The sequence below is a fragment of the Patagioenas fasciata genome, chromosome 5 (genome assembly GCF_037038585.1).
Source record: "Patagioenas fasciata isolate bPatFas1 chromosome 5, bPatFas1.hap1, whole genome shotgun sequence".
NCBI lineage: Eukaryota > Metazoa > Chordata > Aves > Columbiformes > Columbidae > Patagioenas > Patagioenas fasciata.
The window spans coordinates 7,181,892-7,204,662 of record NC_092524.1 but is presented as its reverse complement, the minus strand read 5'-3'; the positions used below and the strand labels follow the sequence as shown (position 1 = coordinate 7,204,662).

General features: G+C 41.5%; 1 protein-coding gene across 3 annotated transcripts in view; it reads left to right on the top strand.

The window, feature by feature from the left end:
• MPPED2 (metallophosphoesterase domain containing 2) overlaps positions 1 to 22,771 on the top strand; it is a 106,794-nt gene that overhangs the window by 16,710 nt on the left and 67,313 nt on the right. The window lies entirely within an intron of this gene.

Genomic DNA, 22,771 nt, shown 5'->3' with positions numbered 1-22,771 from the left:
GTTGTAGTGGTCTTTGTTACATTAACGTCTTTATAGCAACTAAAGCAGAGTCCTTTGTGGTTTTTTTAAGGCACTAAACAGCTGTCAAAGGGTAGAATTTCTGTTTGTTTAGGGACAGATTAGACAATGAGCTCTAAATGAAATATCAGGTGTCCTGCTATCTACCCGAAGTCATCTAATCTTAAACAATATACTGTGTGTTCATAGGGCATGAACAGTGCTGGCGAGTATGTTCAAAGAATTTATGGACTTTCTTCATCTCTATTTTCCAAGCAGAAAAAGGCAGAGAACTAAGTTAAAATGTTGACTCACTAGTGGTGTAACTTAAGTATATATGATATATTAGCTACAACATATGGCTGCTGAGGTTGCCATCCCCAACGCTGTTGTTTTTGCACCCTCCTGAAGGCTCTTGTCCTGCAGAGGGGCAGTTGAATGGTGCATGAAAACGTTCCTGAACTGCTGTAATTTTCATGTCGGTGTATTAATCTAAATGGAAATCGACTCTAGTTTACTTGAATACTTTTGACTTGAAACAGGTGATAATCAAGAACCATGTTATGCAGGTTGCTATGTATGGGGAGAAGTATTTCTTCCCAGAAAGGGTTAACAGGCTGCCCAGGTAAATGGTGGAGTCATCATCCCTGGAGGGGTTTAAAAGATGTTCAGATGAGATTCTTAGGGACATGGTTTAGTATCAGAGTTAGGTTATGGTTGGACCTGATGATCTTGAGGGTCTCTTCCAACTGAGATGATTCTATGATTTTAAATGTTTATGTAACTTTTGTGGTCATTTTTGGTCCAGTACTCTGGAAGGCTTGTGTTACTGTACATGTGACTACAGATGTGTCCACCTGTGTTCTTCGAGCATGATGGAGCTGAGGTCTGTTCTCCGTGGACATCATCTGTTTCACCCATTGTCCATTTGCAGCAGTTGTACGACAGGATCTCCAAGTTGTAGCAGGCATTGTGATGACTGCATTAGCTGCAACATGAGATTTCAGTGATGTTGGTTCAATGGTTCTTGCGGATCTCATAACTGGCTTTTAAAAACAAGTGGGTATGGTGTTAAAGCAGTGACTATGTAGGCCATAGGAAAAAAACATTCTGATGGTGTTACTGATGCTCCTGCCTGTGTTTTTGAAATAAAGTCTTCTGATCTGTTATACAGCTACACTTCTTTTTCCTCTGAGCCTCGGACATGTCTTCTGCAATGTGCGATACAGCTGCCAGTGACCTGCTTAATCAAGTTACGAGTTCAACTGTACAAATTAAAGAGAAACCTTATTCATTAACACCCATGTGTCTTTTGGTAATTAGTAAAGGTGGTATGGGTAATTACAAAAAAACACTTCAAGGTAAATTGAGACATTTTAGTAGGTTTTTTTCTCCACTGTGAGAAGCTGACTTTGCAATGGCATGGGCGGACACCAGCCCACATGTGCAATTTAAATAGGTCTGGATTCTGCATTATAAGTATGCACTGGATGCAAGGGAGAAAACCAGCACACTCTCTCAGGATGCTGTTAGGGCCAAGCAGAATCTCATTAGGGACAACTTCAAAGATCAGTTCCTCAAGTCCATAAAAACAAGTGTAAATTATCTTCTGTGAGCCTGCTGTTGGCAGTTGCACTGTTACATTATGCATGATTCCAGACTGCACGTGGTATGAACAAACTGCGCTATGTTAGTGTGTTTCATTTTTATGCAAAACCTGGCAACTTTGCTATTTATTGGTGGTGTTTTGGCTAATATACTATTTGACTTAGAATTTCCTATTAGCTGTTGGTAGTGACACAAGGTCTGAAAAGGACTTCTGAGGTTCTACAGTGCTTATGTTTCTACAGAGGAACAGCATGCAGACAACTCCCTGCATTGACAGCTTGACTTGCTTTCTCATTCTTTTGCTCCCTGCACTTAATAAGAAAGTGTCTGATTCTGACCCTCCTGGAGTGAATCTTGAAGGAGCTTTCTGTGATGCTGCTCTGCTGCACTTGACCTAAATGTTTATGAAAATACTAAGAGGGTAGAACTTGTGTTTTCCGTGAGCTACTTACCCCATCATATACATATATAAGGCCCGTTTGTAATTGTGACCGGGGAAGTGTTTTGAAATAGCCAAGTGCAACCTCTGTGCACGGAAGCTTTGTCACAAGTTTCAGTGGCATCAGGATTTTCGACTGTCTCTTCATTATCCTTGCAGAAGGAGTAAGGTGCTGAGGAGTATTTTCCAAAACTGACCTATATTGCTAAAAAGGGCAAATTATCTTTTAAATTTTTTTTTCTTTTCCCTTGTGGTGTTTCTGCCTTTTTAATTTGGCTTAATCACTGATGTAGCCGAGAGAAGAAAACATTTGCTTGTCCACCTAGCCAAGGTTGACCACAGCCTACAGGTGTGATGTTAAACTCCGGAACGGGTCAGCAATCTGATTTGCACTGTGGTTTCACAAAGAGCTGCAACCTGGGGCTGCTCTAAGCTGCTCGAACTAACATCCCTTCAAACATCCACTGTGGTTTGAGAACTGGTTTAAGCCACTGCTTGTTAAGTTCATCATGACAATGAGTGCGTGAAGCTGTGGTTATATGAGGACTGTTATGCTCTGTTTGTTTTATTTTGGTTTATTTTTTTGCGGAGGGGTGGTGCACTGCCAGTTTGAATAGGCTCTGCTCTTCTGCTCTCCCACATGTATCTGTGTTGTGTATGTGACATATTGGGAATTCAGAATAAACCCTTGGAGTGAGAGGAAGAGAAACTGTAGCCCAGTTTAGTTCTCCAGGCTTTCTGACCATCTGTCCCTGCAGACAGTTGTACTGGCACAACTGGGAGACGGGAACCAGCGACGAGAGGGGACTGGGAGCAGCAGAGGTTGGCACTGGTGCTGAAAGCGAGGTTATCAAACCGTGTACCTGCACTGATTAGTAATGACCTTGTGTTTAATGTATGGCTGACTCTGAAGTTTGTTTGGAGAAGTACTTCACAACACAGATATGAAATTGTTGGTTTATGTGTCTCGTGGTGTCGAATGGTTTAGAGTTCAGTGTTCAGGTGAACTGCAAAGGTAAAATGAACGCACATGGGACTTTTGTGTTATTTCCAAACAAGACTTAAGCAATTTCCCAACATTGTTCAAAGCTGCAAGAATAATCTGAGAGGATTTCTACATCCTGAAGGGCCTGAGTGCATCTGTGACCATCAGTGGGGATTTGACTTTCTGCAGGGCCAGAGTAATGCTTTAGATCCTGGAGGGTGCTGAGCCGCCGACTGTCCTGATCTCTGGACCTTCCCTGATGTGCTGGTTTGGCTGAAAATTAGTTGATTTTCTTCATGCAGTTAGAAACCTTTCTTTTCATAGCTAGCATGGTCATTATTTGGACTTAGTTTGAGAACAAGAGACAACCAACACCCCAGCACAGAGTTAATGTTTTTAATGGCTCTGGTCTGAGAGCCAAAGATGTTCTGCGCTCTACCCACAGGTGTGAGGCATCAGGAAAGGGGGTCATGGATGGGGCAGAGCTTGACTGACATCCAGACTGATCAATGAGAGTGTTCCATCCCATTAGCATCATGCTTCATATTTAAGGAGAGTCAGGATCTTCTAATCTCTCGCTTCTTGCTTTATTCGCTCTTTTTGTTGGAGCTGGGGGAGTTCTGTTTGTGACGTTTAGTTCAGCTTTTTGCCATTTTGCAGAGGCCTCTGGGCCTTTCTGCCTTTTTTAATCCTTTTTTCTCTCTCTGGGATCAGCTGTTCAGGACCAGGTGCTGCTTCCTGAGCAGCCAGTCCCAGTGTGAATGGAGTTTGTGTATAGTCTATTTCTATTATATATATACATATATATGTATATTTACTAGTAGTGTATTAGTAATCTATTATTTTATCAAACTGCGTTTATCCCAATCCAAATTTCTCCCTTCCCTTTTGATTCTCTCCCCTATTTGAGGGGTGGGGAGGGGGTGAGCGAGTGGCTATTGTGGTTGTATTGCCAGCTCGGGTTAAACCACGACACCTGGTCCTGAGGCCCCTGGGAGCCGCGGACAGCCCGCATGGTCCCACTCCATCTGCACTCACGGGCCGGGATGGATGAAGGATGCTCTTTGCCACGTGGAGCCTTGGACAAGATGTTCTGCCCTTGAAACCCCTTAATCCTCATTTAGAGCTCCTACCTGTGGCTCCCCTGGAAGAAAGGGCAGTTAGGCTGAACACAGGCCAAGTCTATTTTAGTGAAGTTTGCTAGTGTAGTTTTAATGTTAATCATGTTAACAGATCCACCTAATGAGGACACAGATTATGCTGGTAAAAAAGGTTATGCTCTTTGACAGCACACAGCCAGATGGAGAACAACTATGGAAGATAAAGTCTTGCTCCTTCCTGGGTTTGGGTTTTTTGTGTTGTTTCATACATACCAGGTCTATTACTGTTACAAAAACATGGCAAAACTAATTTTCTCTAACTGACATCACTTTCTGGTGCAGAGTTGTCTGAATTTTAATGAAATTAAAAAATGTTAAGTTCTTTACTCTGGAAAACTCCCAGCCACTTCAGCTGCCTTTTAAAATCTAATGAGCCAAAAAGCCTACTTTAATTTTTTTTACTGTGTTTAAAAAATGAAGGAATCAAAAAACCCACATGACATATATTAGTTTCTACATGTGTGTATGTATGTACATACGTATAGAGTCGATGCTTACCTGTTGCCCACAGGGGATGTTTACATGCAGTAATAGCTTTACCATTCCCTGGAAGCTTTTGACATTCTTTTGACTTCGATTTCAAAGCCTTTGAAACCCCGACACGGTCTGTTTTCTCACTAAGGAGTGATCAGTGGCATTAGTAGTTCAAGACTGCGTTGGGAGGAAACCTTCGTTTGACATCATTGTTTAGGTCTGGCTCTTTGTCTGACCACAGCGGAGGATGTTTGAAATGGCGATAAGAAGTGGCAGCGATAGCCGTGCTGCAGGGTTACTGGGAGGGCATGGAACAGCGTCTGGCCATTGGGCTTGAGGGGTCTGGTTCGCAGTTGTAATGGGTGATTGAAACCTTCTTCTCGTGGAGTTGGCAGCTAACGTGGCATTCGTGTCAGCCTGTGTCCCTGGGGAAAACACGAAGTGGTTGTAGGAAAACAAAAAAACAGAAGCAAAGTCTGTAAAACTGAGCAGAGCATAACTCTGTTTTTCATATGCTGCGTGGTCACTTGCTGCTTTTAAAGTTCAAGTGAAGGCGTGAGGCCGTGGAAGGCTACAGTTTTGCATATAAAAGTGGAGGAAAAAGCGTGTCTGGTTGGGACTTGAGATGCTGGGAAGGAAAGGTGTGAAGAAGGTTGTGGAATATAGTCCTTTAGCACAATAAAGAAGCTCCAGTCAGGGCTCTTGTGATCTTAATATATTAAGTTAATTGCTTTTCCATTTTTCTTTATTAGTTTTGTTTGTTTGCTTTTAATTTGTATGTTTAGGAAGTCTGTTTCCCAGCCAAGCCTAATACTGTCTCTAACAAAAGCAGTCCTCTAGAAGTCAAAACATACGATGCAAGATCAGACTGTGTCTGGAAATAGAGAAAACTCTCGTTAGACCAAGGAGTTTCTCATTTTTCACTTGCACTGGTGAGCTGAATCTGCCCGTGGAGGGGCCACACAACAGGCAGGGCTAGTCCAGATCAGCACAGGAGAGCAGCTGGGTCTAGGTCTAGGTCTGCATGGCCGTCCTGTGAATGTTCCCTTCTAGGTCGTGATGCCTGAATTGGACGTCTCGAGTTGTAGTACTGGCTCAAGGCGGTTGTTAGCGCAGTTGTGCTGTGAATGGGATTGGGAAGATGTTTGACTGAAAATACACGGGAGAGGAGGAGTGGTTGGGAGTGGCTGTGACCAGCCAAGTGTTTGTAGGCTCCCAGTAGAGGTTCTGGGTTAGTGGGGAGGAAGAAGGCCTCTTCTCCTTTTATTCCTTTTTCCTGATGAGTACCCATTAAATGGCTCATTGCTCACATTTTACACTCTGACTTTTAAGGAGGGCTAAGTCCCTGTTGGTGTATTTTACACTCTTAGCCTACAAGAGTGGCCTTTAACAGATCTGTGAATGGGATGGATGGTAAAGGCAATTGTCTTCATAGTCTTCCTGATACAAGGTGTGATCTCCAGTGGGTCGGAGCTTGGTGTGACACTCATGAAAAAGAGATTCACAGGCTGGACACCATCAGGGAAAATCCAGGAGAGAACAGGTCTTCATGGTTAACAGTTTCCCCTGTTTGCTTAGTGGTATGAAAAATCACAGTGTACTTTATGCAGTCAGCAGCACTTCCCTGCACTGAGTTCAAAACAGAAGAGCGGCCGTACATTGAATTATCGTCAGGGTGCAGCTTTGACATCTCGTTAAACTGCTGGCAGGCCATACTTCATGTCCCAGGGCTGAATTCCCTTTTTACCGTGCCGCGGTTGTCCCTCCACGTAGGACACACTTGGACTGGAATTGCATTTTTGCCGTCGAGTCAGAGACCTTGTTAAATTCCTGGGAGGTTAGATTCCCTTCGGACAGCCGGCTTGTCCCCGGCAAGCACAGCCAGGCCTGGGGCTGCCGTACCGACACCTGGCAGGTCGCCTCGGACCGAGAAATAGTTCAGTGGCAAGTCTGTAATTCAGACTATTCCCTGGACATGGTTATTGAGCAAAGGTCAAGGGCAGAGCGACTCACTGGATTGTGTTTGGGGGGGTGTGTGTGCACAGAGGGAGAGTAGCTTGTAAGGAAGGGTATCGTGACACGGTGAATGTCATTGATCTACGTGGAAAAGTGATTGTCAGCCACTTTAATTAGCTGATGTACACCTGTGCTTGTTCAGCTACATTTTATCTACTGCTGTCTTGGTGACACACTAAAGGATGTGCAGGTATCAAATCATAGCAACAGCAAGGTGAGGAATGGTCTTTGGGGAGATTGTGACGTTTCAGACAAAATGTCATTTGTGTGGGTGAGGTAAGCATAGCACTTTGGAACTGCATGATTTTCTCTTTGTGACTTAATGATCATCATTATTTTAAAAAAAAATCTAACATATTACTTGACAAGGAGAGAAATAGATGTGATCTTTGCTACTATAGGTAATACCAGTGGGAAAAAAGGCAAGATCTAGAGATTTCTTATGCAAAAGTAGATGCCACTGGAAAGACTCTGAGTGTGTTGCCATATGGTTTCTACAGCTGCCTGCAGACAGAGCCATTCCTGAGGACAAGTTTAGAGCAGTTGACTTTCCAGAAGGCAGACTGACCAGAACCCTTTAATTCTAGAAAAAGCCACTTCTGCCCTTTAAAGGGGTGTAGTTAGTCTCAAGTCTTCCCAGTCTGCAGAAGATAAAGGAGCTCCAGGTTTTCTAGGCCAAAGTAAACCAGCAGAGTAGAACTAGATGGAATAATCAATTGCAGGAGGGATTTCTGGCACAGACTGAAGGATCTTGCCAGTTTTGCCCTTTAGGGCAGTATTAGTTATGAAACAGTCTGTAAGCCTGTTCTTGATTGCCAGAAAGTTTGGAGGGAGGAAGGAGGGGAAAGGTTGCAGGAAATTAGTCACTTTAGCCAAAGAGCTGAGAATCTTAACTGCTAATTTTGTTTAATGTAGATGACTGTTTGTCGAGGGTTTTGATTGCAGGGTGACAATAAAACCCTGGCAGATGTATTGTTAACCTCCTCTCCTCCTCCCTCTCCCCCTTTCCCACTAAGGACAGGAGATCGGGAGGGAAAGAAGGACAGAGAGAAGAGAGGTGGAAAAATTAGAAATGTTTTACTAATGCTACTAATAAGAATAGAGAAAATAATACAAAATATACAAAACCAATCTTGAAAGTCTCAGCAACTGCAGAGCCGGCACCCAAAGTCCTGGATTGGACTCTGCAGCCAACCGGAGCTGGATTCAGTCTCGCTCTAGGCCTCAGTTGGCAGGGATGACCAGCAGGGTCCTCTCCTAATGTCGGCCATAAGCAAAAGGGAAAAAAGGGATGAAATCCTCATAATCTCCCACTTTTATATGAAGTATTCATGTGAATGGAATGTTATACACAGTTGATCAGTTTCTTGGTCACCTGTTTCTCGTTGCCCCTCTCGCGAGATGCGAATCTGTCCTTATCAATAACTTTGCATTCCATTGCTATGTTTACCAAAACATGTATCTGGTTCTCCAGGAAAATGCAGCTAATATGAAGCTTTAGCTGACAGGCAAATTCACTAAAAGAGAAACTTGGTTTTTAACAAAACCAGAACACTGTTAAAGAATCGATGTGAACAAACTCGTTTCACTCAGCTCACGTTCCTGGATGCGAAATCCTGGAGATTTCAGTGGCAATGCCAGAATGCAAAAATGGAAAGAAAACCTAAAAACAAATGGATCCAGACGTAAAGGAGAAAAATGGTTAGGACAGCTGTTCCTAGGTTTTACAAGTTGTGGTGTTTTTTTTTGGTCTCCTGGAGCAACTTACTGATTTCGCCTGTTTCCTTCCTTAGAAAATACCCTCATGCTTCCAAGTCTGCCAAAGATGCTGTGAAGTTTTAGTTAATACCTCTTACAGAATGTTTAGTAGTGATTTTTTGTTTTTCTGAAAACTCATAGAAATATATATTTTTTTAAAAAATTGCAGTTCCCCATAGCGTTGCTGAGCTGTTGTGGAATTCCGTTGTTCTCTGTACCTGGAAGGTGTCTTTTCATGCTCCGTAGTGACAGGGAAAAGAACTGGCAGTCCATTTGCATGCTGAGAAAAATTGCAGTGGATGGGTAGGTGGGTGCAATTTTGCACGTTTTCTTAGTCAAAGCAAAAATGGTTTTGATTGTTTAAAAAAAACCCGACAACCCACCCAAGTTAGTATAGCTGAGGGTGAGTGCACCCTGATATTCCATATATTTTGGTTTTGCCAGTTGGTCCGTTTTACTGTGAATTTTGAAGTAGCTGAAGCTTTCCTTAAGTTTTTATTATTGGAATACATACTAAAAGCCTTAAAGTTTCTTTTCCTTTTATGTACTAAGAGGAGTATGAAGATGAAAACCAAGTGTATCCATATAGGGAAAGCACTTCAGTTAGTTCCTGTAGAAAAGGCTGTTGTGCAGCTGCTGCTCTGCAATTCCTCCTGGCGTAGACACTCGTATCCAGAGGAAAAGTGCTTAAACTAAATCAGAAAACAGGACTGTGTCTAATAAATAGACTCCTGGGGGAGTCATAGGAAAACCTATGGTACTTTTAATTCACGCAGCCTGGCTTACTTCAGAGGAACCTCCTCGTATTCTCAGGCTTGAAGAAAACAGAAGATAAATAAATACAATGCAGAATATTATTTTGCATTTAAAAAAGGTGTGGAGTTGTGGGGTTTTTTAAGCGTTGTTTGTTTTTAGTTGTTTAGGTTTTGTGTGTTTTTTTTTTTTTTTAAATTATAGTTCAGGGGAACTGTAGTATGATTAACTTAGTAATGGCAGGTTTTGTGGAATGAATCTCTGTGCATGACACCTTGCGTACTGTTGACTTTAAATACCGCGTTATTCAGTTTGTGCCTTACCAGCACCCACCACAACAGGGTGAATTTCACCCACCTTGATTATTCCCATCTAAATGTAAAATGATGGTTTCTATTTGTTCTGCTGCAGATAGATGTTTCAAAATTTTTACATGTCTAATGCATTGGTTGGAGTAATGAAATTCTGTCTTTCATTTTGAAGTGTAATCAGCGAGATTGCATTTGCATCGCTTGTAACTGAATCACGTAAGTGAAATTACATTGCCCACATCTCATTTTGTATCGTAAAATGTTATGTGCCGCCGCTTATTTTCCTCCTTCCTGGAGCTTTTCAGGGCGATATTCTTTCTCTGAATTTCAAAGCTATAAAACATTTGCTTTTTGGTACTTGGCTTTGCCGTTACTTTCTGCAGTGCCCTTCTACATCTGCCACGTGAACCAGATTTTGATGGTGTGCAACATACGGCTTTGGAAAACAGCTAGTTTTCAAAGCTCTCGAGGTCTTGGGTTCTGTTGCATATTAAGTGATTACTAAGTAGGTTCGTACAATTAGCAACAGCCTCTGAGTCATATGTGATAATACCTTACGGCTGTTCACGTGTACAAACTGCATCTTGAGGGGTTTCAGCTTATTTGGCTTTGGAATTGACTTGTAGATAATACTGAAATCAAAATGATTCTGTTGTTCTTCCGTCTTTTCTCCTGCCTTTGTTACTGGCATAGAAGCGAAAGTAAAAGCATTTTTAAATTGAATTTTCTAAAAGTATCCCTGAGGTAGATTTCTATCTCGACTATAATTCATTTTTGGATTTATTTGATTTTTGAGGATATGTATTTGGAAATAAATGGTTTAACACAGTAAGAATAATTGCTAACTGCAGAAGTCAGTAACAATTCTCATAAATATGAATGTCCCAGATATTCCCACTGAGGACTTTTAAGTCATTAATTTTTATGATAGAAGTATAAACAAAACAAAAATGTTCTTAGATAACCTATAACACTGTGGTTGCCCACAAACCCTCTGCCTATTAACTACATTATTGATAAAACCTCTTGGTCGTATATGCAGCAGTGTTTCTCGTAATATTTTCTGAATGTGATGTGTGTCAACTGCCATAGACAAGTTGTAGTGATGGTGCAGTAAAAGTATTCAGTGCTGGTTTTTATCCGTAAGATTTTTATTATTATTTTCTATAAGAGGGCATTGGTGCTGAGTTCAGCAGTCTCTATCATGTAAATACTCTTTGCTTAGGAGAAAGTTATGAGAGCACCAAATCATGAACAAAACTCAGAGAAGAAAATAAAGGGGGAAAGAAAACAAGCCAGAATGAATTGTGCATTTCTAAAGAGTGTCTCCAGCTGAAGCTACATTCATCCAGTGTTCTGCTAGTGCAGATGTGAGATTTTATTCCCCTCCCTGCTATAGCTTCATCTACCAAGCTTTTTCTCCCTCGAACTAGTGTTTGTATCTTGAAATATTGTGGAATGTATACAATCTGACCTGCGGTTTCCTCGTCGTAAGTTGTTTAATACTGGAGAGAGAGAAAAGAGGGAGAAGGCTATCTGATATAATCTTTTTAGCTAGGAATGTATTTGGCACAATCTTTTACAAATAAAAGCACCTGCTTTCAGTGTCTAAGGTACAGTGCTCCATGGCCCCCTCCAACCCGGTCACTGAGCAATTGCAGCATGTTGTCCATTGAATCCAGTTCTGACTGCAGCTGGGTTTCCTGTTAGGTATGTGTGTCAGGGAGACGACGTTGGCTGTAATTAAGACAATTGCACTGGAAGGATAAAAGATAGAAAGATTAAAGTGCAAAATTTTGTCCAGTAGATGCTCAGAGTCATCTTTAATGTTTCTGTGTCTCCAGCAAACCTGTGTCTCCAAACCAGCCTGTGAAGGGTTGAGAGTGTATCTGAGAACAGAGCTTGATTCTGGTAGTTTTTTTCCCCTACTTCAAAGTAAAATATACAAATACATATTTTTCTGTATATCTGGAGACTGATTCAGATCTCTCACCAGTCTAAATCTAGGATTCAAGTTGAGTTTAAGAGGACTGGTGTCAAAATTTGTGGCAATGGAATTACTAGAGTATAGAATATTAGGCTAGCTGTGTGACTATGTGACATGAAAGCTTACATCATTTCAGTCAACCATTTTAATGTACAGAGCTTTTCAGTAACCTGAGTGCTGGTAGGAACCTGTATTTTGGTGTTGATAGAAGCTACTTAATAATCTCACACAATCACAGAGTGGTTGTGGTTGGAAGGGACCTCTGGAGATCACCCAGTCCAACCCACCTGCTAAAGCAGGTTCACCAGAGCAGATCACAAAGGAAGGTGTCCAGGTGGGTTTGAATGTCTCCAGAGAAGGAGACTCCACAACCTCTCCGGGCAGCCTGGTCCAAGCTCAGGGTAAAGAAGTTTCTCCTCATATTCAGATGGAACCTCCTGTGCTTCAGTCTATGCCTGTTGCCCCTCATCTTGTCATTGGACACCATTGAAGAGAGTCTGGTCCATCCTCTTGACACCCACCCTTTGAGATATTTATGAACGTTGATGAGATTGCCTCTCAACCTGTTCCCGTTAAAAACAAAGACTTAACTTTAAAAGGAGAGCTAAATTGCTGTCTCCATTTTATCATCTTCCCTGCAGAAAGTTTCCTAAACCTTAAGATGGGCTGAAGGCTGAAGCCTTTGACAAGGGCTGATATAATTACTATACATGAGGCTGAGTAGCAAATTGTCTTTTAAGACAGCATAGCTATTATGAAGATTTTAGTGTTAAATGTCTGAATTCCGATGGGAACCGTTTTACTACTAATATCTTCAAAAAGTTTGTTAGAGCTTAGATGCAGTAGAGAATATACATCCTAACAAAGATGGGGTTTGGTACTGGTTCAGATCCACAAATGGATTTTGTAGGTAACATACCGTGTCTGCCCATTTCCTTTCTTAAAAACAATATCTGATGCTGCATGGATGCTAGGAAGTTCCTTTTCGTTTGAGTTCTATGTTCCGCTCAGTTTGTTCACCAATCTTCTAACAGCAGTGACGATTTCACAGGCGTGTTGATGGCACTCTGTGCCCTTAGGAACTTAAAAATGGGAACTGGTGGTGTTTGCCCAGCGTGAATCATCCTTCCTTTGAACAGGGTTTTTGGACTCAATTCCATCACCCCTGTGGAAGTCAAACCATAAGGTAGAGCAGCAGAGATACAGGATTAGCGCTCTGGTTAGGAGAGGGCTGACGCTTTGCTTGCATGGAGATTGAATCGCCCTCATCCCTGGAGAGCGTGGTGCATTCAGGTCAGAAAGCAGAATGATTGAGAAGGCAAAGTGCAGAGTTTCTTACTTGCACTGTATAGTTAACTTGTGGATTAAAGAAGAACACTTATATTTCCTGAGCTGCGAGTCAGTGAAATTTCAAGTAATTACTATGCTTTGGACCAAGTATATATTGGGGGGGAAGAAGAAAAAATCAGAACCAACCTCAGGTGTTTCTCAGCAAACACTCCAGGCTCAGTCCTGTAGGTGTTTGAACACTATTTGTTTCTGAAACATGAAGATAGATTTTAGATCTCATTGCAAATTCTGCAAGATAATCAGTTATCTTCAAAATTTTGTACGACTTCAAGTCCAGTTGCCGTACTATATATCAGTTGTTTATTGCTGAATTTATCACCTCCAAGAAAAAGTATTGAGTTATGCTTATGAATTGTGTACATTTTAGGACACTCCAGATTTCACTCTTAATACAAATGTGCATGAGAAATGGAGTACATTATCTTATAAAATTACTTTTTGACAGAACCCTGTGATTATAAATCCTCTCATTAGTTTGCTGCATCTGTCCCTCTGATCAGAAGTGTCCTGTATTCTGAGAAAGATGGCAGTTTTGATGTGTCAAGTTAGAGTAAAAATAATTACATTTAATATGTCCTGGAGATCTGCTTCTATTTGGTTTGGGTGGGTTGGTGGTTGGTTTGTTTGGGATTTTTTTGTGCGTTTTTGGTTGGGGTTTTTTTTTGTGTGTGTTTGGGAGGGGAGTGTTGTGTGATGTGGTGTGGTTTTTGTTGTTTTGGGGTTTTTTTTGCATTACCATTTGAAAAACTGTTTTACTATTGAAGCAAGAGCTAAAGCTTTCTCTGTGGTTTCCACCCTAGAAATCAGTACCCCCTCTGTTTTCTGACCTGTGAAATTGAAATAATTGGAGGGATACTACACATTAATTTAGCCTCACTCCTGCTGAAATCTAAAAATGTGAATTTTTCAAATCTCATTTTCTTATATTAAAATTGGATCTAAATTATCTTCTCTTTGGGGTTTTGGATGCCAGATCATATTTTGAGTATGTTGAATGAGTAGGTGCTTGTAGAGCTTATAGTAGGGAAATGCAAACGTGCCTTTGGTGTGGAGACCCTATTGACGTACCTTCCTAGTAGGTGCAGTTTCTTCAGCAAATGAGTTCTTTTGGAATGGAAGGAAAGTGAAATTTATAGCAGTCCCCCAAGGACAACACGGAAAGAATGTGGGAAAAGTGCTTCTTAATGACTTTTAATGGAAACCATACCAGCACAAAAAATGGTGATTTGCTGTTTTGTTTAAAGCAGAAACTTGTGCCTGGACCTTAGAGTGATGCTGATACTGGTGTTCGATACTGTTTTCAGTTCTGTTTTGCTTCGCTAACCTTTGAAAAACCACTTAGACCTGAATTTCAGAAGGTATTTCATTGGCTAAGAAGAAGTTTCATCTGCAAAAGGATAATTAATAGGATTTTTGAAAGTGCCCAAGCAATTCAGTTTCTGAATTCCCATTAATATCAAAGGAGGTTGGGAACTGCACAAAAAAAGACCAAGTGACTACTTGCCCCCAAAGAACACCATCGGAAATGTGGATTTTACCTCCTCCTGGTTGTATTACTGACCAGAATCTGGGATTAAGAAAGTTCGGACTCTTAATTAGTTGAGGTTTATATTGGGCTGAGAGGATGTATTATTATAAATTCCTTATAAAGGAGGGTTTTCTTAAGTTTGCTCAGATGATGACAGTGGATAATGTGGGTCTTTTCTGTTTAATCTCATAAATCTCACTGGAAGTAAAACAGCTCCAAAACCTGTAATAAAAAGATCCATCATTTCCCTGCAGCTATAACTGTTGGAAATGTTCTCAGTAAGCTGCTGAATGGCGCATTGAATCCTCCTGTGGGTTTGTAAATGTGATTTTTTGTTTTCATATTGCACCAAGACACAATTAATGCAATTTCTGAAGTAAATATCAGACCTCTGTATTACAGTTTCCAGAACTCCCTCCAAGGTTGTGATGGGTGACACATGTACATGGGGGATCCCAGAAGAAGTGTGGCTTTCTAGCTAATTTGGGATAGTCTGTTCGTAGACACGTGTGCTTGCATAAATAAGATCTACCAGTGGGAGTGTTGAAAGCGATTTGCATCCCTTTAGTCAGAGAAGAAACCAGATGTTTTCTTGGTGTTTGACTGTACTGGAAGATGGAGTCAAGTTAACAAAAGCACTAATATGTATGATTTAAACAATTAATGGCTGGCTGCGGCCAACTAAAGCAGTGCTATGTTTTGACATTCATTGTGTTTATTGAGAGGAAATGAGTATTTGGCTCTGTGTCATTTGGCATGTGTTGTATCACAGAATCAGCTCTGTGCGTGTATACATTTTTCTGGCTGGAGACATCTTGGTATCTACATGTTGCGCTGAATTCATGCTGTAAGAAGTTGCAGACAGTCCACCTTTCATTGGAGGGTACAACATGGTCAGATAATCTGTCTGTCCCCTTCATCCAAGTTTTTATAGTTTCCGTTTCAGAATCAGGAGATCAGTTATGACTAAGAGTAGTTACCTATTTGCCAAACCATTTTATAAAATAGTCACTACAGCTTCAAAAATATTTATAAAAGGCCTGCTCTGTTGGCAGTTTTAAAATTGAAGTTATGGAGTGATGATAGTTCCACCTAGAGGGGGCCACCATGAGGTCTCTGATACAGAACCACAGAATGTCAGGGATTGGAAGGGACCTCGAAAGCTCATCCAGTCCAATCCCCCTGCCGGAGCAGGAACACCCAGATGAGGTTACACAGGAAGGTGTCCAGGTGGGTTTGAATGTCTGCAGAGAAGGAGACTCCACAGCCCCCCTGGGCAGCCTGGGCCAGTGTCTGTCACCCTCACTGAGAAGAAGTTTCTTCTCAAATTTAAGTGGAACCTCCTGTGTTCCAGTTTGAACCCATTACCCCTTGTCCTATCATTGGTTGTCACCGAGAAGAGCCTGGTTCCATGCTCGTGACACTCGCCCTTTATATATTTGTAAACATTAATGAGGTCACCCCTCAGTCTCTTCCAAGCTGTAGAGCCCCAGCTCCCTCAGCCTTTCCTCACACGGGAGATGCTCCACTCCCTTCATCGTCTTTGTTTCCCTGCACTGGACTCTCTCCAGCAGTTCCCTGTCCTTCTGGAACTGAGGGGCCCAGAACTGGACATAATATTCCAGATGTGGAATATTCCACATATGAGGCAGGTGTGCCAAAGGAGCTCCTGGAAGGGCCGTCAGAGGTACCCAGGTGGCCATGTGGACATCATTGCCCTGTGGTCATGGCTGGGTTTTCCTCTCCTCCCCGATGGCGGGTGTTGGGCCACAGCAGCCATTACCACCACTGTGATGTGCTGCTGCTGGAGCATTTGCTCTGCTGGCTTTCCTTCCAGTCCTACCACCCCATGGCTTTTTCCCCAGTTTGGGTGCTGCCCTGTTGGCTGAGGAAAGCCATGGTAAGCTCTGGTGTCTAGCATTACTCATGGGTAGTAGTATTTCACGCAAGAAAATGAAACAGGTGACGGGCATCTGGGTGTGGTATTCTCCTTCACCTCCTCCATCCTTTTCCAGACACACACTTTTTAATTTTGATCAGTTTCTATCACTGGGCGCTCATGTAGAGTCATTTAGGATTGGGAGCTACAGCTCTGCTTGGGAAACCGGCATCTACCCTGTGTTGAAGGACAACCATGGTGAGGTGTCTAGAGATGAGGATGCGAGGCCTGTTGTACTCAGGGAGCAAAGACAGCTGGTGGGAGCACTGGGGAGACACAGCCATCCATGCTGGAGCCATGTTGATCCCAGTGTGGGTGGCTGAGCCTGTGGTGAAGGAGAGAGTGCTGGGCAAAGCACATGGGACCTGGCGAGTCCTTGGAGAAAAGCCAGGGTCTTGGTCACCATCCCAACAGTCTTATAGCCTCCTATAGTATCATTCGCCTGTTTTCTGGATTCTTGTCATGCGAGAGCCTTGGTCTTGACTGTGTGCTGTTGGGTGTGGTGTATGATGGCCCTTTAGGGGTGTTTTGTTGTGGTGAACAAGGATACGTGTTCTGTCACAGCTGGGCAGCATCTGTGCGAGGGCTGTCCTCACACCTGCATCCTGCAGCTGGGGCACCTGGGCAAGGGGAGATGTTGGGTGTGGAGATGGGTGCTGTCATGGTCATAAATGAAAGAAATAAGTGTGCTTAGGTAGAGGAAGAAAGAAAGTGCCTGGGTCTTCCAAGACTCCTTACAGATTTGGAGAACCGCATCCAGAGCCGCTGTGGGAGGTGGAGTTGCAGAGCAACATAGGCATAGAAACTTGGGCCCTGGTAGCTCTGGAGGACCAAGGCAGCTCAAAATATTTTGAGTAAGTTCTAATGAAGAACAAGAGCACTGTGTTCGCTCTGCACTTGATACTGGAGTTTTACTTTTATTCTGATAGTGTATGAAGTCTTTAGTATCGTCTCACATCAGCCTGCTCAAATAAACTAAATGACTCTACATTTTAAAACTTACGTTGACATTATGAGGTGAAGATTTTAAATTCAGGTGTTAAATTTTTGTTACAAAATGTAGACGCACAGTTTGATTTTGATATAGTCCCTCTGGTCTGTTGCATTGATTCTAAAATTATGAATTTCGCCCAGTATTCCTGAGATTTTTTTTTTTTAAGTAAGAACAACTACACATCTTTTATTTTAATTCAATTTTTTCAACATCTGCAGGGCATACAGATGCTTTTCATGCTTTTATCTTCAACTAAGCACCCCGTTGATATATTTTGACAGAAATAATCAAGCCACAGGTCTCACATGATCACCCAATTCCAGGGCTTGGGACTGGCTCTAAGTGGATTAAAAAGTATCACAATATAACAAAGCTGCGAGATTTGGCCGCAGTAACAAATACTTGAAGTACCATAGCAAGGAGTTTTCACAGAAATTCCCATTATTCTCTTCTGTTAAACTTCCCATGCCTGAGGGAGCACGTGTAGAGATATGAATTCTATGAGAGGAAAAAAAACGTATAGAAAATACATTGCTGTTGTTTTCCGGTTTCAACAAAATTGTCTTTTGTTGTCTTAGCTGAGTAGAGGGAACTAACAGCACTCAGAAATAAGCTTTTAAAAGTGTTTTTGAAGAAAAAGTTTGTCTGTTAATCCTAAAATAAATATACCAAGCTAATTGTCTCTTTAAAAGAGTATTTGGTTTACAAATTTTGAAAAAAGGAGTAGCAGGAAGAGTGAAGATTTTGCAAGAGGAAGCTGTAAATAGACTGTAAATAAATACAACTATGACTATCCATAGCAAGTGTGAGTAGGTGTTTTTGTAAAAGCTACTAATATAGATACGCTTTTAATTTAGAATAGTTACTAGATAGGATGTCTCCAAATGACTTGCAAAACAGTAGAGTAAGTGCAACAACACATACAGATTTTATGTGGTACAGAGACTTGAAGTCTGTGCTTAAGTCAGTCTATAGTGGATGGTAATTTAGATGTCATAAAAAGCAAACCCACAAATTCAGTCACAGATACAACCCAATAGAGAAGTTATTAGGAAACGAAAGGACAGCATACGACGTGACAGAAAGCTGGAAAGGACATGGGCCCATATGCCATGGGTCTGTTCAAGTTCACCTGTAGCAGAGCCAACAGAACCAGCTTACAAAGGAGGGGACTGTAAGCAGTAACAGTGCTGGTTGGAGCTGTAGGGTTTTGAGGGGTTAGGAGGGATTTTTAGCATCTGTAAATGTTTTGTCAGGCATAGGTGCTGCATTCGTCTGAGTGATTTATTCGACTTCAGGAACTGGAAATTCTTCCTGGCTTAATGCTTAAGATTTTTATTCCATCTTCATGGATGAATTGGTTTCTTGGGAATTGTCCTGTAAGGGGGGATTTGGGGTCTGCATATCTCAAAACCCAGGAGAGCAGGCAGGTGGGTTCAGCTCTGCAAGCACAAGCGTTCCTGGGGACCGGCTGACCCAGAGCCCTGAGTTTTCAGCATTTGTACTCACCCGTGCAGAATTGTCCTTTGGAATCAAAACTTGTTTTCTTTCAGAAAAATGGTGCTTGTGTCTTCTCTAAATTTTCTTTGAAAACAAAATCCCGGTGTAATTCTGCCTGCAGCGGAGTCTCTTGGAGGACCGCACTGCCCTTTCTGTCTCGGAGGTACCTTCGAACACTGCTGATTTATAAGACATCGCTATGAGTAACTAGCGTAAGTTTGGGCCAAAATACACAGCTAACCTGTCTGTTCATGGTGTGATATCCAAAATCAAGGGCTCCATGCACCTGAGAGGCCCCACATTTTCCTCCTCTGCGGGTTGCTGAATTCAGCCCTCCTACCTTGCTGTCAGAATCCCTTTGATAACGTCTGTATTGCCGATTGTTGTTTTATTTAATCTCAGCTTTTAAAACGTAAAGCCATGACGAAATTTGTGGTCTGATTAGTGAGAGCTGACCAAGGCAAATCAGAGCCTGGTTTATGTTGTTTGATTCAGCTGCAGCAACGTGTGAGGAACTGTGAATGTGAGATTTGTACTTGAGGGACTCTAAATGAGAACAGCTGGTGGTAAGGGCAGTTTAGTAAAGCCAAGTAATAATCTCATTAACAAGGTCCTTATAGAAGTGTATCGAGATAACTTTGTCCCTCCTGACTCCTAAACCCTTGTCATAACTGCATTAAATGTGACAGGTCTTACATTATTGTCATGGTGTTGGAAAGCAGTCATTGCTCAACTGCCTGACGGGATTTCATTCTGGGTCTTACATAAACTTTTGAAGAAACGCCTCAGTGCCTTATTTTCTAAGGTGCACGATATCTTAGGAGAGATAAGTACCTGCTAACAGCTCTCTGGAAAGGAAGTTAAATGCACAAAATCATTTATTAACTAATTTGTCTTGATACTTGGCTATTTTGTTAAGTTGTTTTCCATTTCCTGATTACTATATTAATCCTAATGTATGAATGTTTAAAGTACTCTGGAATAACGTTTATTGCGTCTTTCCATGGTATGCTTTTCCAAATGCAGCGATCACATAATCGGTGAAGTGTTTCAGTCTGCCAGCTCAAGAATAGCGTATTGGTGTTGATGGGGAGTGTTGAAGTGGATGCGCGGTGTTTGCAGCACATGGTGCAGAATATATTGAATTTCTTAGGTATGGGCTCTGATTCAGCAGACACCGGTGGTGGGCTGGGTTGGAATAATTTTGCCCTAGCCTGCGAAAGGGTCGCGCTTCACCTCAGCTGATCTCACAGGGTCGGAGGCCAATCCTCTCGTGATGTAGTGAAAAGGAAAAGCCTTGGATTGCTGTTTGCCATACTGTAGCTGTGGATGAAAAGAAAACTTGAGCCTTTAGGACTGGCGATAACACCACTTTTATTAAGTTTCTGTCAAAGGCCTATTTTGAGTAAGATAAATTGATGGGCTGAACACAATCACCTTCAGTATCTCACTTTCAAATACTTAGTAGGCGAGTGCTACTGAATAAGTGAAGAAATTAAGCTAAGATGTAGGAAAAAGGTTACTTGGCAACATCATAGTGTTTGTAAAGAGGAGAAAGGAGGGTCAGGAACTTAATGAATTTTTATTATAGACTTTTCTGTAAGTAAGTTATTGCGTGAATAGAAAAATCCTAAAGCAGATTTTGGTGTCACACTTTTGATAGGGATTGCCCAAAGCAAAACAGGGTTTGTTTGGAGACAGACTGCAGAGAATATCCAAAACGTAGCTGCTGTGTGTGAAAATTGGACTCCCCAGAGGCAGGTAGTGCTGGCCACGGCTCATGCAGAGACGGTCTGAACAAGGGATGTGGTAGCAGTGTAAGCTGGTGTTCATTTTTTGTGTTGTCTAGAGAGGAAATGTTAATTTGGAAACCCCAGCGTTTCCTGTGTGACATGTTCCTAAGAAGTTTCGATTTATCTTCCGTAACTGGGAGGAAGACACAAAATACAAAAGCACTGTGGCCTGACATTATGGTTCTGCCCAGCTTGCCAGTGTGATTTGAATGGTTAAGTGAGTTTTCCTCTGTAATAATAGCCTTTTTAATTTCTTACCCTTGCAGAGAAGGAAGATCCATTAATTGCTGGCATGCAGGTTTTTGCAGTGGTAGTAGTAACCAGTTTTATGGCTCAACTAATAGTACCTGGTGTTCGTGGTGGAATAGGAGGTGCAATACCAAAACCAATGTCCCTTCCCGTCCTGTCCAGTCTGCAGTAAAATCTGGTTTGAAAGTAAAGACCATATTAAAGTAAACACCATTTTGTAGGGCCTGAATTTTGCAAATTGATTCAGTGGACCATGCCAAACAAACGTGGTACACCTATGGTAAATAGAGTTTGATTGGAAATACTTTGTTATGGTACTGAGGAAAATGCTGTCTAACAAATAATATATCTCCCCCCCACCCCTGTGCTAAAACTTGAGCTTTTAGTAAATATTCTACCCAGTCTAAAAGACTCAGTAAAATATTGCTCTAAGTGTGTTCATGTGGATATAGTTCCATTGCAGACCAGTACATATAGAGTTTGATTTCTGGAGCCACTATAAATTCCCCAGTGTAGGGAGCTGAATTGCTCTCTGAAAGATGCTTTTCATCTTTCTTACCTGTGTTAGGGAGCTGGATTTAAGACACTGGTAGAAGTTTACACACAGTTCAGTGTATAGTAAATACTAATTTAGTTTACTAGAAACAGTAAATACAGTTCAGTAAATGAAGGACTACTTTAAAAGTATATTTTCTTAGGATTTTTGCTTTATTTTATATTACTGGTCTTAAATCCTCATAGTTTTAAGGAGATGTATGAAAAACAGGTTAATAGTGATTTGGCTAGTTACTTGGTTTTCTTTTAATTCAGTATGGAGGGTAAAGCTAATAAAACCTGTTTAATTTTCTTCTTACTTTCAGGCACTGATTTGTGAATGTCTGCTGTTATGCAAGTTTTTCCCATTAAGTCTTAGAACAGCATCATTTTGTGTGTTTTAAAATACTTAGAGCCTGGTTTCACTGCTCTGATGATTTGAGATGTGAGGGGACCATTATTGTGAACATAACTCCTACACACCTCAGGTTTTCTAGCTGAAGCGAAGATCTAACCGTGATCAAAGTGGCACCTCAGTGGAATGGGCTGAAGTTTTGTGGAGTTGGGATGGGATTTTCTGTGGTGTTAATCCAGATGCTGTGCTATTAAAATGCTGAGCAAATCAAATTACGGTAACTCTGCAGAGAAATAATTCCTGTTACAAAGTAGGCCATCGATTGCCTTGTGTGTTTTAAGTTATTCTGTGACAAATTAGAAATTCTAACCACTGAGTATGCGCAAAGCGCTTCCCTTTTCTTTGTTGTGCTTAAATTAAGAAACCAAAAACCAAAACAGGTCAAAACCAAACTTCGCATGTAGTTGATAAGATCAAACTAACAAACGTAGCTTGCAAGGAACCAGTTGAACTACATTTTTAACATCATTGCCTATAGAAAAAAATGTTTTATCTGTAGTTGCTTAGTGGTCTACCACATCAGTTCCTGGCTTGATAGACTTTTGGGAAGATGAGCTCAGGATTTTGTAGGAGAGCAAGAAGTAGTCGTTAGGCTCAGTTTTGTGATTTCCAGGCTTCATTAAAGCGCTCTTGAATGCACCTGATTGTGTGTAAACAAATATTCCTGCTGGGATCTGTAGGTGTGTCTGTGCCCTTGAATGAAATAGATGCTAAGCTGCTCAGCTCACGTGAGAGCGTGTTGCTGGCTCCCCTGCGAGACCTGTTATTAATGGCCCTTGTACCTGTTCATGTAAAAGCAGATGATGGAAAAAAATACATCTGAATTCAAAGTCTCTCAAATCTGTTTTTTTCTGATGTTTAAATTAATTTTGATATCATAAACTGGCCGTATCTTGTGTATTTTTTTTTTTTAATATTCCTTCCTTACCAGGTAAGTATTTAAGAAGCACTGTGGTCCCTTCTGGATTTTTGGCAGTGTTG